The sequence below is a fragment of the Spinacia oleracea genome, chromosome 3 (assembly GCF_020520425.1).
Source record: "Spinacia oleracea cultivar Varoflay chromosome 3, BTI_SOV_V1, whole genome shotgun sequence".
NCBI classification, from domain to species: domain Eukaryota; kingdom Viridiplantae; phylum Streptophyta; class Magnoliopsida; order Caryophyllales; family Amaranthaceae; genus Spinacia; species Spinacia oleracea.
The window spans coordinates 99,058,250-99,077,828 of record NC_079489.1 but is presented as its reverse complement, the minus strand read 5'-3'; positions in this window follow the sequence as shown (position 1 = coordinate 99,077,828).

Below are 19,579 nucleotides of genomic sequence, written 5' to 3'. Positions count from 1 at the left end.
GAGTTTCTACACATCTTTAGATCCTTCCAATGACAAAGTGAGGAAGTTTCTATACTATTAGTTGACAAATCCCAAAGACACGTGAGGGATATGTCGACACTTCAAGTGATGACCCTTAAGTCAAATGTTATCACTCGGGGGCTCGTGAGACCCTCGCAAAAGAGGTCACTTACACCATGGCTTGTGTGACGCACTCCGTCTAATACTTTGACCATCGTCTTACTCCAAGACTCAGTCAAAGTGGGGGCTAACTGTAGACACCTACTTTTGTCCCCATTCCCGCAAGGGAAAGGTTCGATGATGAAAGCATAAAAACTCCACTTGACAACGCATCTCCTATAAAATAAATGAATCTCGATTCCCCATTTCATTTCACCTGAAACCTGCTATTTATGGAAACCTGCTAAAAATAGTAATTGCCGTAAAAGGTAGCGTCTAAAAGTGGCAAATCATAAAAGATAGAAACCTGTCAGAATTAGGTGTTGCACTCCAACATAAATCCTAAATGAGATAGAAAACCGCGAGAATCCTATTCCTGATAGGATTCGGAAATAAGAGTTACGTATTAATTTAAATCCTAACGAGCCAAGAGTTCGTAACGGGCCCAGACGCATTCCGTCACAAATTGATACGCACTAAAAGACTCAAATTAATCTCAAACTCTACGGATTTTAGAATCCGAATCTGACTAAACGAAAACTGCCCAGACCCTATTTTCAACGCCTGGCTCTGGGCGCCAAAATCTTCGGCGCCCAGGCATGGGCGCTGAAAGTACCTGGGTACGTGTTTTTTGTCCTAACTCTTTGCGGATTAGAACTCTGCAATTCTATCTTTCCACGAACTCTTCCCTATAAATAGACCCCTAGTTTCGACGTGAAACGACACACAACAACACATAATATATTCTGAGTATTGACTCAAAACCCCTTAGCCTATGCCTCTCGCTGCGAAACTGTTCACGCGTTCTGTCGCAATCGAACCATAAATCGAACAGAACGTATCCTGTCCCATAATCGAGATTCGTTAAATAAAAAGGAGAAATAGCAAAGTCAAAGTGGTTAGTTTTCTGAGAACCGTGACGCACCTCTCAAGGGTGCATCGTAATGTGTCCCTTTTCGATGATTTAACTGCTTTCCTCGCCCTTTTTATGAACTGTTAAACTAACCTAATATGATTGTTCTATCACGCCTAACAAATATAATATTTTTGGGAAATCGGATTATCATGCTAGGTCCCTTAATGCTATTTAAATCAGATAATCACGATCGAATTAGTATTATATGTTGCATATTGCTAAAATCAATTCAGATTAGTTTAATAGTTAACGCATGTCCCTTCAATTATTTATGCTGAGCTAGTAAGGATATCCTGCCTCTGGAGTTATCGACGAGCGAATTACTCCTCTCGGTAGTTACAGTCCCCCGAACCCTCAATCTCTACCTTGCGGGTGTATATTGAGAGATCCCCACACCAGGGATCACAAGGGAACCTACGGCCGTCATGGTCAAACATAATTGCACTCCCTTTATGTCACGATAACCGGGTTTTGTCAGTTTTTCTCATTGTCGTTAAAATCTGAATGGCGACTCCTATATTACTAGTCAATTGGGTGTATACTCACAGGAAATCCAATTACACTTGATTGAATAAAAAGAATCGTCACACCCACGAGGGACAGGTCACGCATTAGCCTCGCGCTTTTTCGACCCCCTCACACCTAGCGCTACAACTCCAGCGCTTACCATGTAAGCGCTAATAAATTATAACGCATGCAAGCTGTGCGCTGGATCTTTTCCAACGCATGTGCTTAAGTGTTTAGAATTTTTCCTGCACTTTTACAGAAAAATCCAACACTTGGGGGGTACATCCGTGCACAATCCGTTTATGAAATTTCGCGCAAATCAAGGTGAATTTATAATGAAAATACTCATAATAAAAACCAGAACTACCTAAGGCCTGATTCCAACCTGGATAAGTATGCAACCCCTGAAGGCACTGCCACTTTAGTCCAAATTCATTCTGGACATCTATTTTGAACAAAACGAACTCAGCCCACTCCGGCTAAAAGTGACTAAAACATGGATCCATTACATTCAACTTAAGTCATTAAATGCAAAAGTCTTGTTAATTAGGCACACGATTCTATTTTTGACCGAATTACTCTTCCAAAAATAGAAGCAACTCGCCGCTTTAGGCATAACTTCCAAAAGGAAGAATTCACTTCCTAAAATAACTTGTTTCCTGCCATTCGAAAACATAAATAATTTCCTTAAACAAAAGACACATCTACGTCTTTTAAACATTGCCAACAAAAACTAAGTACGACAATCAAACATCTTTCGTAAACAACACAAGATTGCACTTACTATCCTTATCATCCCTTAACATCTCTTCATGCAAGAATGTCCTTCACCTTTTTGGAATTTGAGCATCTATACTTCATCCTGAATCGAGCAACCGATATTTCTTACAAGTAATCTACAAGCACTACAGCCAACAACCCAAGTGAAAGCATATGAATCCAATACAATGAAAAAGAGACTGTTGATTTCAGACTATGCTAAACCATGTGACTGCACTGTCAAATGACTTCCTTGAACATTCTCAAATGTGTTTTTAAATAAGGACCCTACCTCTTCCTTTCTGTTTTCAAAATCTCCTGTTTTCGAAAACTAGTTGGATATGTCTTCTATCTTAGACTGTCTGTCCATTCCCTTGTAAAGCAATCGAGTCTGGATGCACCTTCCCATGTCTAGTTCAAAAGAGGCAAAAAACGTTGCTATGCTTTATACTGGGGGTTAGCTTAGCCAACACGTCCAGTCTCTTCCTTAACAAATAAGTGGACATACAAGACTTCCTCATTGAGAATAATTTGGCACCGAATCTACAATCTCTAAGTGATATCTTTCTACAAACGTAAAACCGCTAAAGCCGCAAAAAGACGTTGTTGACCTTAAACCTAAACTGTGCATGCTGTCATTTTATGTCTGTTTCTTCAAACACAGGTTGGAGCCTCACTCTGGCTAAAAAGAGTCACTCGAGCCTTGGTCCGGGCAAACTTCAACTTATTTACCACCTTGACCATGGCACTGTCACCAAATACGACACCTACAAAGAAAAACGACGAGTAGAAATTACTACTCGTTCTTTGAACATACCTTGTGTTAAACGAGTATACTTAAAACTGTTCATGCACTATTAGTAGCCATACGATTTATGTTTATCCTAGACATCACGAACATGCAAAACATATGCCAAGCGGCATAGCACGAAACCAATCCCGTAGCTACGCTTAAGGGCTTGAAGAAAACACCTCAAAACTACTCTGATTGCCGATTTTATCGCAAATTCTCGATGCTAATGCTACACATATGTCATAGGGAGCAAATCCTAGTGTTCATTCGCATAAAATGAACCTTAATTTGCTAATCCCTTATCTCAACTCTAAGCAAGGTTAACTATTTAGAACTTAAAAGTTGCTCCAGACTAATAGGGCAATAAACATAGCGAGTTCATGAGAACTCCGGTCATCCGGCTGCATCGAACATGTATGATAATCACTCTACACATATTTGTTCATACAGTTCAACCATTGCTATAGAGGATAATGAAGATCCATACGAAAATTTCCAATGCAAGCAAAGAAAACAAAGGTAAACACTCGGGGGCTGGAACCCCTATTCCCTCTACAAGAATGGGGCACACACGGCAAATCCTCTCTGCAAACCCCAAGTACCCATGAGGCTACTCATCATAGCGTCGCATCGCCCTTCGCATCTACGACATTGAACAAAAGACAAAACGTACAGTAAAAATCTTGCATGAAACGAGACTATACAAACTAAGAAAATCCATACACTAACCTGAGTAGGACTCGTAGTCCCAAACATCTCCCACAACTAAGGCCGGGAAGAACAATCTACAGATTAGCATTTCTAAAAGTAGTGAGGCATCACACCTCGACCCAGCGATTAGCACATACTATTTCTAAGTTCCAAGTATTCAAAATCATAACAAATTTGTCTTACTTGGAAACAATTTTGTTCCTTTAGTACAAACATGCTGCTAAATTCAAATCAGTAGCGAAACAAGTACATGCAAAGTGATCAAAACAACTACAAAGCGAAAATTCATGCATAGACCATGTAAACCGCAAGCAACAAGCCAAGAAAACCTACATTGTGTCACGACATCAATTCATAGGAACACTTGGAGGCTAATTTTGAGCAAGCCCAAAATTAGCCAAAATCAACGAACTTGTGAAAATCAATACGCAAGATACTTATACATGTTGTAAACATCGCATGCAAGCAAAGAATTGCAAGAAATTGGGGAAAAATCAAGAAACCCCAAATCAATTTAGGCATAAACTTCTACGCGCATTTTAGTCGAAATTAAACCAAAGACTCAAGTAAAATATGAATTACTTGCATACTAGAGATCCAATGACTTGGGAACGAATTTGGCAAATACATCGGTCAAATCCGAGAAAATGGGCAGCAAGAGTTAAGCGGAAATGCGATATCACGAAGAACAAATAAAGAAATAGCTGACGAGATCCCGAAGCCTATATTTCTGCTTTTAGTAACTGCCACTTATAGTAGCTGCCATACACAAACATCTGCCAAAAATAGTAACCGTACAAGACGAATATTCAACGTGATTACATTGCACTACAATTCATTCTTGAGAAAAAAATAAAGGTTGCACTCCAACCGATATCCTTAGAAGAGATAAAATCGTGAATGAGATATAAGAGTCAGAATAAAACCGGAAAATTATGGAAAAGTGGAAGTAAAACACCAGAGCTAGATATTTCTAGCGCTAGGAATACTTGCTCCATTAATATTCCAGCACACCAAAGCCAGCGCGAGGAAGTTATGGCGCTACAGTTTGGTTCCACATGAATAATGTCTGGCGCCATCTAGCTAGCCCCGAGAAATAATAAGCGCTCCTGATCAGAGCGCCATAATATCCAGGCAATGCTGGTTATTTCACGAAAACCTCAAATCTCTTCAAACATCACTCTTATTCGGCCGGTTACACCTCAATCCATGTATAAATGGCAAAGAAATTGTAGTTGCTGCCTGTATATAAAGAACGCACGCGCTGGAAAATTCAAGCGCAACCAATGCACAAGCCATAAAATTCCTGCGCATAATTATTCTCATTCAGAAAACTGTCGGGCCACCTCTCCCTTCGTATACCGCAAATAACCGTCGTCTTTACTCTATTTTCTTCCCATACAAAGAGTAACGGTATTTCAAATTATTTTCTCCAAAAATAGCATGTTATTCCGTTGGCCCACCAGCAAGCAGCGGCATTCCAGGAAATCACCGTAAGCCATTTAGGTGACGATTATTTCTAAAAGGAGCTTCGAAACTCATTTTCAAAAAAAAAAAGTCAAAACTTTGTGTTCCGTATCCCGGTTCCCGTTTAGGTTTATTCATTCCTTGCTAAAAAATGTCAAAAGTTTGTGTTCCGTATCCCGGTTCCCGTTTAGGTTTATTCATTCCTAGCTAAAAAATGGCAAAGTTTTGTGTTCCATATCGCGGTTTCCGTTTAAGGTTTATTCATTCTTATCTAAAAAATGTCAAAGTTTTGTGTTCAGTATCCCGGTTCCCGTTTAAGGTTTATTCATTCCTTGCTAAAAAATGTCAAAATTTTGTGTTTCGTATCCCGATTCCCGTTTAGGTTTATTCATTCCTTGCTCAAAAATGTCATTTCCAGTGATAACCTTCAATCAAATGTTATCACTCGGGGGTTCATGAGACCCTCGTTCGTGAAGGAAATAATGCCCTTGGTCCAAGTATGCATTCAATGCTAAGTCTAATAAATGCGGTTCAGTATTAATTAATTATACAAGTTAATAATTCAGTGAGATCAAGTGAACTGTATGCCTAGCTAGAGGCCACTTCAGTTCAAGTGGAATTAATAATATTAATCCACAGCTTACTCTTGACTGAACCCGTAGGGTCACACAAATAATACGTGAACGGATCAAGTATTTAAGTGAATTAAATACTCCATTTATGGATATTCGGAATAGACGGATCTCGGTTCCAGTGGGAGCTAAAATCGTCAAAAGGCATATTATGAATACTCCGGAAACGATGATATTGTAGGAAACGGAAATATGGATCGTATCGGAAATATAAATATTATCCAAGTCGTAGATGTTGCCGGAAACGGAAACATGGTACGTATCGGAAAATATTATCGGAAATGGAAATATTGTCGGAATCGGAAATATTGCCGGAAACGGAAATATTGTCAGAATCGGAAATATTATCGGAATCGGAAAAATAATTCCGGAATCGGAAATATTAAATATTTGTTCGAAATGGAAATTAATTCCGGAATCCAAAATATTAAATATTGTTCGAATCGGAAATGAATTCCGGAATCGGAAAATTAATTGAAAGCGCGTCGTACGAAATGAACATCGGACGAGCTTGCTAGACGCAAGGCCCAACACGAAGCCAGGCCTGCACCTAGTAAAGCCCGCGCGTAGCATGCAACAAGGGAGCCCGCCAGCACCGCAAGGCCCAACCAAGAAAAGCGCAAGGCAAGGCCCAGCGAGGCCAACAGAGCGCGCGCCCTTCGTGGGCTGCGAGCAGTTGTTGGGGCCGAGCTTTGTCTATGCGCGCGTGGGCCCAGCGCCCCTCGTGGGCTGTGCGTGCGTGTGTGCGATGAGTTCGTGCATGCATCGAATCCTTAAGCGATTAGGATTAAATGAAAGATTAATTTCCTAAAACTACTAGAGTTAGTTGTTGAATTAAACATTAACTTAATAGTTTTAATTAATATCTAATTCTAATAAGATTAGATTAATTGAATCCTAGTAGGTTTCTAGTTTCGATAATCCTACCCTATAAATAGGTGATGGCATTCACAATTTATAATCAATCAATTCAAGTATTCATATAGTTTTAAGGTTAAAACTGAAGTTAATAATTTTCCACAAATTATATTCGAATAACTTAAAACCTTAGGTTGAATTCTAGTTAATTAAATTTAAGGCGGATCCGAACGTGTTGTGGACTATCTACGGAGGGACTACACTTGGAGTCCTAAACTTGTTCTTGATCGGTAAGGGAGCAGCTAGGGAGGGCACGCTACATAAGTATGTATCCTAAATTATGCTAATTGTTATGTGGCATTTAATTTGGATTCCTGGCTTTATGGTTTTTCCGCATGAAATATATATGCTTTATATTTGTCATAACCTAACAGTGGTATCACGAGCCTCTAATTAATTCCATAATCAATTATAGTTACCATGGTTAAATTTTATAAATTTGCAATGAATTTAAGGGGTAATTAATTTCTTTTTTTGTAATTAATTGCAAATTCGTGCGATTATTTCATTATATGTTCGCAGAATTTTCGGCGGTTTAGTCAATAATGGTCGGAATCGTATAATTTTATAGTGAATTTCTCATGTAAACGGCGTTTTAAAATTTTGGCTAGAATAGAAAATTTGATGCCGAAGCCAGAATTCCCAAATTCGAAGCCTAACTATGACTTTTCGGAGGTTTTAGTTTTTCGAACGCAAAATTTGTAATTTTTAAGATGTTAAATTAAATATTAGTGATTCTTGTTTGTAAATCTTGAATCTATGATTGACCTACTGTATATGTTTAACAATTTTAATACCTAAGCTTGTTAATTATACAACCTAATTTGTAATTGTAATTAATTTGTTGAAATTCGAATAATTTAGAATTTGATTTGATTTTCATAATTAATTGTAAATTTAATTAGGAATCCATGATTAAAAACCACCATAAAATTTGTTAAATTTGGAAAATTTTAAAATTTTATGACCTTGTTTTGAATCCATGAAAATAAACATGATCGAAAATTAATTTGAATAATAAATTTTCGATTTTTCGCCCTAAATTCATGACATGAATATGATTTATTAATTCGTCTATAAATTTAAATTAAAAAGTTTTGATTTTTATAAAATCCGTTTACGAATCTTGCACGCACAAAGCAATGGAGCTAAGTGTTACCCTTAAGGGGTGTTGTATAGTGCGGGCATGCGACGACGAGCAAGAGAGCTCGTCGCCCATGCGGTACGTATGCAGCGAGCAAGCGCGTGGCACGAGAGCACAAGGCAGCAGCCCTGCCTTGTGTCGAGTGCTGCGACGAGTGGGCGGATGGGGCGAGAGGCAAGGCACCATGCGAGACGAGGGGCACACGCGCAGGGAGTGAGAGCTGGCTCGACCAGCGAGCGCTGCCCCGCACCAGCGAGCGCTGCCCCGCACCAGCGAGCGCTGCCCCGCACCAGCGAGCGCTGCCCCGCACCAGCGAGCGCTGCCTCGCACCAGCGAGCGCTGCCTCGCTCAGCGAGCAATGCTACGCCACAGCGAGCGAGCTGCTGCGCGCAAGCGTGGCTTACTTGGCTTGTTGCGTTTGCACGTGGATGCTCGTGCCTTGCTGAGCGATCAGTCGAGTGGGGCGTTGCTTCCTCGTGGACTCGACGGGGCATGGGCGCAAGCCCATGGCCTCGTCTTGACCCGATTGATTTATTTTAATTTAATTTTGATTTTCAGTTGGAAAAACGATTTTAATTAAATTTAAAATTCATAATTTAATTTTTTTCTCGAAATTTAATTTTGAATAATTTAATTATTATAAATTTTATTTATACTAATTATTTTACTAAAATTAAAACCTTGATCAAATTTAAATTAATTAATTTAATAAACTGAAAATAAATTAAAGGATTCAAATAATATTTATATGAGCTTTAAATTTTAATTAAATTTGTATGTTTCCGGTTAGACTAGGAAATACAATTTTATGTTTAAAATTAGTAAAACATGTAAATTTCTTGGTTTGAGTGGGAGCATTTTAGTCACAAACTCTTGATTAGGTCTACATTCCTTTAAGGTTAGAACAACTCGATTAGAATTAATAAGGATTGAATAATTGGTAGATTATTGGAAGCCTTGATTGATTGATGCAAATATTTATGTGATGCATAATATGTTCTACTAACCAGCTATGTGGGCCATTCATTGATAAATGAATGGATGAATGGTATATTGTAAATGTACTGTTTTGCATGTTATGGAAAGTGACTAGTGTGGCCCAAATAGGATAGAAAATATGGTCTGCGTACCATTAATTTGAATGTAAAATTGGTCTAATGCACCAAAGTTTTTATTTTAAATATGGTCTGCGTACCATCAAATAGTTGTAATTAGTTTAAATTATAGCTTATCCTATTTGGAGAAAATGGCGCCTCCCATGGTAAAATTCAAGTCGGAGTTTCCAATCCATTTTGAAGACGGAGTTTGAAGTTGAAGCTTCAAGATGAAGTCGGGCCATACTAGATCACAATTATATCTTATGCATGCTTTAAGTTATTTATTTGCTTCAAATATGTCTTAATTGTGCATGAGATTGTGGCTTGATTATGTTGCATGATTAAGGATTTTAGTTCACTTAAAATCTAACCAACATAGTAAGAGCCTTAAGTTCCAAACTTTGAAAATTGAGTTAAAATGTGCCATGCCAAAATAACACTTACTTGGATAACCTTTACATCAATCTTCGTAATAGTTTTCCGCCATATTGAGGTGTTACTTATTGATCCTAAAGGGGTAAGATACACAAATAATTGTGAGTACATGTTAGTTTTGGTGAAACTCAACGATATAAGTAAGGAGTCCTTTTATGTCGTGGCAAATGAGATAGGTTTACCTAATAAGTTCTTAGACGTACCTATCAACCAAGAGTAGTTTCTAGACTATTAGCAAAGGATTTGCTTACCTAAAATATTTTAGAATTAAGTCTAAATACATAGCTTAATTCTTCAATGATTTAAGGATCTTGGAATCATTTTATTCACACTTGCCGGAACAATAAATTCGAATAAAATGCCAATAACTTGTTTAATTTGCATGATTGCTTTAATTTTCAAGTTATTACTCATGATAAATGTTTAGACTTTGCATGCTTCAATGTATGTTTTAATTATTGTTTATAATTAAATATCTTGCACTGTAGTAAATCCTTTTAGAAGGGTAACAGTATATTTCCTCGATTGGTAGTGAATCCAAGAACGATTCACAGAAATGAGAGAAAGTGAGCAATTTAAAATGTACGTTTCTTTTAGCGACTTTTATGGTTGTTTTTTAGTATCAAAGTCGAATGGAAAACCTATTGGTGCTTGTGAATTCAAAATACACTGTAGTTTTGAGATCATAAAGCATTGAGTTTAAACGCTCAGCTTTACCAATGGTTAACAACTTAAAATCTTTGTCCATTTAATTCTCTAATGAGTCTAGTCCCTAGACATTCGAATAGATCAATGCTTAGAGAACTTTAGAAGCTTCTGGTAAGATCATCTAGTTGAAACAGAACATTCAACATAAATAAAATGGTAAGAACCTTGTTTGAGTGACATTGGACATGTCTAACAAAGTATAAAAGTCAACACTAGAGAATTTAATTCTTAAGACTATAAGAAAGGGTACAAGAAATAGGAAAAAAAGGAACAAATGAAAGGAATTTACGATTCCGTTTCTACCTATAAGTTTATGTTTAAAGAAAAAGTAACCTAGAAATCAAACTTCCTTGGTATCATATACCGCTTTGGGTTCTTAGTTCGGTAATAAATCAAACAATGGAAGCTAGGCTACACTAATGACCTACGAATGGGAAATGAAGCATGGCAATGCTACATTAGTTGTAGGGTCATCTAGTTTGTTTTAAGTCCTTTCAAGGCTGGAACCTAATGCCTATTTTGTTCCATAATCAGCATAACTAAATTTCTGCTTCAAACACAGAAAGACTCACATTCAAGAAAGACTAAAACAATGTTTGTTTGTTATTTGAATGAAATGGTCATTTACCGGTTGAGTCAATATGCTTGATTAAAACAAACAACTCTTTAAACAATAAGAACTTTACTAGGTCCAAATCAAACACTTGATTTGAGTTCCACAAACCTTTAGCATTGTTTCTTAGACCATGTCAACAAGTTAACATTCAAAAGCTCTATTTTGATGGACTTTTGAAAGTTGGTTGATTTCTAGATCAATTCAAGACAAGCTAGTCTTATTTGTTGAAAGTAACAAAAGATATAAACTATTGTTAGAACGCCTAGACGATAGATCGAGTTCAAAGCTAAAGAAATATTTTATGACTTTATTATTTCACATGGTTTTGAGTGAATATGGATTTATTTACTCAAAGTGATATAAGTTTGAATCTATTTGGCTAGTTCAAAGATTCATAGAAAAGTATAAAAATGTCCACATGGCAAGAAATCATAAAGATCTAGGTTAGATCATGACGATGATTACTTTAAGACAAAAAATGATCATCAATGATTGTGTGTTGTAATTTCACGATCTAGCTCCATAAGTATGGCATATCTACGTTGGAATGATCGAAGTCAATTGGTACTTGATTCGATCAATGATGGATCATAAAGATTTTTCCTATAATTTCTAAACAAAATGCTCAACTATCACCAAACTAAACCAAATTCGTTAAAGCTATTGAAAAGTAATTTCAGAATATCTTTTCATAATATATATCTAAACAGTTGCTAAACTCAGTGGGACCTTAGTGGTTGTTATTCGACAAACTAAGACCCAAGTATAGATTATGTTTCATTGTGATTTATTCAAATGAGACACAAGGGTATTGTTTCTACCACGAATTTTTGAGAACATAATGTTTGTTTGCTCGAAATAATGTCCTTTTGGAGAATCGTTTCCAAAATGACAAGTGGGAGAAAATAGACCTCAAAAGTATTCGAGGCGAACAACAAACATAAAACGGACATTCCGGAGGCTTTTCGAAGTTCTTTAGAAAATCCGAATGCTTATTCTTTAAGGACAATTAGAAGTGGCTCTAAAGAATAGAAATCTCTTAGAAGAATTTTACAAATGCTTCAAGGAGAACAGAATATTCAAAGAACTTTCAAGTGTCTGTTGATATTCTATTGTTTGAAGTTCTATACCCAAGTAGACATAGAGTTCAAGTCACTGAAACTATGAGATTCTTCTATTAGATAGTGAAGAAACATAGAGTTCAGGTCACTGAAACTATGAGATTCTTCTATTAGATAGTGAAGAAACCTACAACTTGCAGTCAAACTATTATCAAGATAATAATGAGTATGTGACTTGTAAGAAAGCTATGACGAAATATAGATTCTCGAAAATGGTTAGAGGCCATATATAGACTTAATGTTTAATTGGTAAAAGGCCATAAAAACATACTCAATGTTCTGATGCCAAAATTGAAATTGTGTTGATTTGCAAGAATGATTTACATCTATTGGTTGCAAATTGGTTTTAAGGATAAAAACCATCAAACATGGAATTGTGTTCACACACAAAGCTAGATTAGTTGCTAAAGGTTACAAGCAAATTCATGGCATGGATTGTGTTGAAGCCTCATGCATAATCTTATTGCTCAAATCTATAAATCAATCAATGATTGCATATTGGTACATATGGAAATTGGATGACAAAACGAATTCCTCAATCAAATGTTGGAAGAAACTAGTACATGGTATGTCATGGGATTTGTGGATCCAATAATGCTTGAAATGAATGCTAGCTTATGAAATCTAAGTACAGATTTAAGCAAACAATTGGGAATTGGAACTGTATTTTAGTAAAGCTAATAAGTATTTTAGTTTTATAAAATGTACATGATTCTTATAGATATATAAGAAGTTTAGTGGGAGTACGTAAAACCTAATTGGTCCTATGTGTATCACACACATATCTCTCTATTATGAAATAACATTCAAATGCTAATGACTTAGATTTGAAATTAATCATCAATGATGGACCAAGGCGAAACCTATTACATACTGGGTATTAAGATCTATTTATAAAGGTCTTAGAATATTGTTTTGGATTAAGTAATGGCATTTACTAAATCAAACACCAAAGACTCCTTAGGAGATATTCGACCCATGTGAATAAATCTAAGTAATAGATGTTTGAACTATGTATAAGAATTTACTAAGTTAAACATCAAATAGTCAAAATGAGATTCTTAACCCTATATTATATGTCAAAGAATTTAGCTGGATTTAGTATCTACTGAAACTAGATAAGCTAAAGATACATGAATAGAATTCAATTGGGAATTATTCTGCAAAAGAATTTATCATGTATGATATAATATGAGGATCGCCAAAAATGTATCGTATGGCTTTAGGCATGACGAACATATACCAATCTCTATTGATCTAAGTGAAGATCAACTAGATTGAGATCAAGAAGAACTTATGGTACTTGAAAAGGTACATAGGAATGATTCTTGATTCAAGGAAATAAAGATATGCTAAATATTGATGCTACACACATAAACACTAGGAAAGGATCAAGCAAGAACCCTTTGGAGTTAACCATTGGCAAGGACGAGCTATAGAGCATCGTGTTTTGAAATGGCAGCATGGGTTAAAGACCATGAGTTGTTGTGTGGGAAATTAAGTATTAATTTCTATGTTTTAAGATGCAAATGGAAAGTCTTCCACATATCTATGAACTGCTTGGATAAGTAAATCTAAACAAAGCATCACTAGCAACCTAAACAGTTGAAGTAAATGTAATTATTTCCTAAGAAGCTAGCAATAAAACAGAGTTGTTTACATTAAAGAGTTCTTCACTGAACTTGTGTGGATCACATGTCTGCTGACTTGATGGTTCTTCATTGCAAAATGCGCAGAACCAATATTGAAGTAAGAAATACTAGATCACATAATAAACAAACTCAAAAGATCTTATCATCCTATCTCGAAAGACATTTGATGAAAGGGATATTAAGATTGGCAAAGCATGATAACTAAACCTATGCAACAAGTGAGAAGAAACACTCACATTGTAGCACTGGAAATCAAGCATAGCTTTGAATTCCATGAGCTGTTTTAAAGATGGGTTTGAGGCCCGTGGTTGTAAAACATTTGGGGTTGAACATTTATCATATATGAAATGTATATTCATATTCCATTTAATCTTGGTCTAGTATTAAATGATGAGTCCCTTCAATTTGACGATATATTCACTACAACAAAAACCGTGTTTTCTCGACGGTATAGCCTCGACGATGGGAAAGACCGTCAGCTTAAAATTTAAAGTCTGCGTGTTTCCTCGACGGTATAAGCTGTCGTGCTATACTATTGACAACAATCATCGTCGAGAGTATTAGTGGTGTGCCCTACACGTGAACATCATCCCACTCCTAAAATAACGCCCCCAGTTTCTCATTGTCCTCCGCTGTTGGTTTCAACCCTAACCTCCAATATTGTTCTTCTACTACTCTACTTCCCACCTTCTACATCTACATTAACAAAAAAATTAAATCCTTGCTCGAAATCTCCATCTCAAATTCCAGGTATCAATTTATCACTCTCATCTTTTCTGCTATGAACTTTTACGTTTTTAAAATGTATTTGTCTATATTTTTTCTCTCATATCAAGTTCCGAATTTCTCATCTCCTTCAGATCTTAATTGTATTACTGGGAAACCGGCTTTGCTATTTGTTGTATAGAAAGATGTTGAAAGAAGTAATGGCGCAGCCAAGGTGTATAGATGGCATAAAGCCCATCCTTGGAGCTGCAGCCCAATAGGCAAGCAAACTGCAGCAAAGAATCAGTGACAAAATAGTCACATGATCCCAGATTTTTCCTTTTGTGTAGTACTATGTTATTTTGTCTTTTTCTTAGGAAATTTCTAGGAAATTGCACTAATGATTAGCTGTCCTTTCCTAGGGTAAAATGGTGGCTGAATAACCCTAAAGGGGCACCACTATATAAGCATTGTACTACACCTTAAAATCTCATTCAGAAATAGAGAGAAAAATCTGGTTGAAAAGAATTGTGATAAGCTGTTTTATTTTGTTCTTAAACTTGAATGAAATCAGCTTAATCATCATGGTATCAGAGCTACGGTTCACAAATCTCTATCTTTTCAACTAATCTTGGTAAGGAAAACACTGAGGAATACATCAGTGCAGTGAGTTTTTCTAAAAAAAAAGTTGTTAACTTTGAATCTCAAACAGAAAGAAAACAGCAGCTATAACAATGACAGGAATAGATCCTTCAAGCCATCTCTATTTGCACCCTTCTGATGCAACTGCTTTTGCTAACATTGAAAAGCTCCAAGGATCAACAAACTTCAGATCCTGGAAACGTTCTATGGAGATCTCATTAGCTTCAAAAAGGAAGCTGGGATTTGTAACTGGTGCTTACAAAAAGGATACAGATCCAGTGAAAGCAGAACACTGGGAAACCTGTAACAACACTGTGATTTCATGGATCCTTGGAACAGTGTCTGACAACATCAAAAAGTCTATCATGTTCATGACTAATTCATCCCTGATGTGGAAGCAACTGGATCAGAGGTTCTCTTTGACAAATGGGTCAAGAAAATACAAGTTAAATAGAGACTTGTATGAAACAAAGCAAATGAGTAAGTCCATTAGTGACTATTATACAGTTATGAGGGGACTATGGGAGGAACTTGAATCCCTGAATGACTTTCCTCCCATTACCACCATGACTACAGAGATCAATGCTTTTGTGCAAGCATTGAACCAACAACAAGAAGAACAAAAACTTTTTCAGTTTTTGAATGGTGTGGATGATCATTACAATCCACAAAGAAGCCAGTTGCTGATGATGTCTCCCCTTCCTTCTGTAGAAACAGCTTGCAGCTGTTTGCAACAAGAAGAATCTCAGAGAGATATTCTGATTCATATCAAGGAGGAAGGAGAAACATTGGCAATGTACAGCAAGGGAAATGATTCGACCTGCACAGCTTGTGGAAAGCCAGGTCACACAGGTGACAAATGTTGGAGTGTAGTTGGATACCCTAGCTGGCATGCTAGGAGCAAGCAAAACACCACTGGAAAAGGAGCATACAAAGGAAAAGGAAAATCACAGTATAGTGCACAACAGAAATGGAACAAAGGGAAGCAAGGTAGTGTCAAGATTGTTGCAAATGCTCAAGGGAGTGAAAGTTGTGAAGCACCAGTGATTTCTCATCAGCAAATAGAACACTTGCTTAGAATGCTACCTATGCCATCCAAGAGTTCTAAAACAGCAGGATCAGAAACTGATGATGAGATAGACAACAGCTACTCAGGTATGGTGTCATGTCTTTTTGCTGATTCTGTAGCATCAGATTGGATAATAGACTCAGGAGCCTCAAACCATATGACTGGTAGTTATAGTGTGTTGTCTAATGCTGTGAAAAGTGAAAACAATCCAGTAATAAATCTGCCTACTGGTGAAACATCAAGTATCTCTCATTTTGGAGATGTAAAACTCAAAAGTGACTTAGAATTGAAAAGAGTATTGTATGTTCCAGCTTTCAAACATAACTTGCTGTCTGTAAATAAGTTGGCTGAAGATGTAAATTGCAAAGTAAATTTTTATTCTGGATATTGTGTGATTGAAGATTGTAAAAGCAAGGCTGTGAAGGGAATTGGTAGAAGTTTGAATGGATTGTACTATCTGGTAAATGAACCACTTAAAAGGACACTTTAAAGACTCAAAGGAGGAGATTTGAATTGGTATGATCAGAAACATGACAAAACATCTGTAATGAATGTGACTAGTCTGTTAAATGTACCTACTGTGCTTAGTGATGTGCCAAAACTAAGCGAGTCAGTGTTGTGGCATCATAGACTTGGACATGCTCCTATGAGTAAGATAGAGAAGATAGAAGAGTTAGGGAAGGTGAAAAGAAATAATAGTGAGATATGCTTGAGCTGTCCACTGGCCAAGTTTACAAAAAATTCCCTACACTCACAGTGAATCAAGGGCTGAAGGACCATTTGACTTGGTCCACATTGACATATGGGGGCCATATAAGGTTCACACCAGAGAACACTATAGATACTTTCTGACCATGGTTGATGATCACACAAGAGTAACTTGGGTGCACCTACTCAAAGCAAAATCAGATGCTTTTGAAGCCATCTTTACCTTTGTGAGAATGGCAAGAACTCAATTTGACAGAAAAGTGAAAGTGATAAGATCAGACAATGCTTTGGAGTTTGATGACAAGAAATGCAAGCCTTTCTTCTCTCAACTTGGAATCATTCACCAAACATCCTGTGTGGACAGACCACAACAGAATGGTAGAGCTGAGAGAAAGCACAGGAACATACTTGAGATGTCTAGAGCTCTAAGATTTCATGCAGGTTTACCTTTGAATTTCTGGGGTGATTGTGTACTTGCAGCTGTACACATCACCAACAAACTTCCTTCTGTTGTTTTGAAGAACAAAACTCCCTATGAAGCCTTACACAAAATCAAACCCAAATACAATCACTTGAAGGCATTTGGGTGTTTGGCTCTCTCCAGTAATCCAAATGGAAGCAAGGACAAATTTGATGCAAGAGGTGTTCCATGCATATTTCTGGGATATCCTAGTACTCAAAAGGGTTATAGGCTTTACAGTCTGATAACTGGAAAAGTGTTTGTATCAAGGGATGTCAAGTTCCATGAAAATGTGTTTCCCTATCACATATTTCACTCTACATCAGCTGAGAACAAAGAAAAGACTAACATAGAAGAACAAGCATATGTATGGGGAGACACTGATGATGATTGTTCTGTAAGACAAACTGAAGAAGAAAGAACTGAAAGTGTGCAAGAACCTGAGCAGAGAAGGTCAACTAGAACACACAGAACTCCTGCATGGCATTCTGACTATAAAGTGTCAAATGTCACTGTGACAGAAGCACAAAAGGTAGCTCAAACACCTGCAACACCTCAATTTTTTTGTTTTCTGTCTCATATAATCACACCCAAAGTGCCAGATCCAAAGCACTTTAAACAAGCAGTTCAAGGGAAACAATGGAGAGAAGCAATGAATGAAGAACTAGATGCTTTAGAGAGCAACAACACATGGGATATAACTGATCTCCCACCTAGAAAACAAGCCATTGGTTCCAAGTGGATATACAGAACAAAATATCATTCTGATGGTGCATTTGACAGACATAAATCAAGGCTGGTTGTGTTGGGAAATAGACAAAGGTATGGGATAGACTATGAGGAGACATTTGCCCCTGTGGCAAAGATGTCAACTGTGAGATCTCTACTTGCTGTTGCTGCAATTAAGGAATGGCATATACATCAAATGGATGTAAAAAATGCCTTTCTGCATGGTGAATTGAAGGAAACTGTGTATATGAAACTTCCTCCTGGGTATCTTGGGCATGGATTCAGATTTACAGAATCATCCCAGGAGGAGTATGTGAATCAAAATCCTAAGAAAGTGTGTAGACTGTTGAAATCTCTCTATGGACTGAAACAGGCACCAAGACAGTGGTTTGCCAAGTTAAGTTCTGCTCTTTTACAAAATGGTTTCACTCAATCTAAGAGTGATTACTCCCTGTTTCTCAAAGAAGTGAAAGAAGACTTCATGGGCATTCTTGTCTATGTTGATGATCTGATTCTTACTAGCAACAACATGGAGCTTATTGATCAAGCAAAAGCATTCCTATCATCACAGTTTCATATGAAAGACATGGGGGAATTGAGATACTTTTTGGGAATTGAGGTTGATAGAACTCAACATGGAATATTTCTTTCTCAAAAAAAATATGTGTGTGACTTGCTAACTGAATATGGAGCCACTAACTCCAGAAAACTCAGACTGCCTATGGACAGTCACTTAAAGCTCACTCCAGACAGTAGAGAACCACTTCCAGATCCTGAGATATATCAGAAACTGGTAGGAAAACTGATTTATCTGACACTTACCAGGCCTGATATCTCGTTTACAGTCCATGTGTTGAGCCAATTTATGCACAATCCCACTTGTGTGCATCATCAAGCCGCTATGAAAGTGCTTAGATATCTGTCCAATACCACTGATCAAGGTATTCTCCTTGCCTCTAAATCCAGTGCTCAATTAACTGCCTACTGTGACAGTGATTGGGCAGGCTGTCCATCAACAAGAAGATCCACTACAGGATATTGTGTCCTACTTGGTTCATCTCCTATAAGCTGGAAGTCCAAAAAGCAAACTGTGGTGGCCAGATCTACTGCTGAAGCTGAATATCGAGCCATGGCCATGACTGTATGTGAAGTGTAATGGCTCAAACAGTTACTCAAGGAACTAGGAATGAAGTCCCTTGGCTCTACATCAGTGTTGTGTGACAATCAAGCTGCACTCTCTATAGCAGCCAATCCTGTCCACCATGAAAAGACTAAACATGTGGAGATTGACTGCCATTTCATAAGAGACAAAGTGACTGAAGGTGTCATTACTCCATCTTATGTTCCTACTCACAAGCAATTGGCTGATATCTTTACAAAAATACTTCCTGTTCAGCAGCATCAGTCACTACAAACCAAGCTGGGAGTGAGATCTTCTTCTTCACTCTCAGCTTGAGGAGGAGTGTTGAAAGAAGTAATGGCGCAGCCAAGGTGTATAGATGGTATAAAGCCCATCCTTGGAGCTGCAGCCCAATAGGCAAGCAAACTGCAGCAAAGAATCAGTGACAAAATAGTCACATGATCCCAGATTTTTCCTTTTGTGTAGTACTATGTTATTTTGTCTTTTTCTT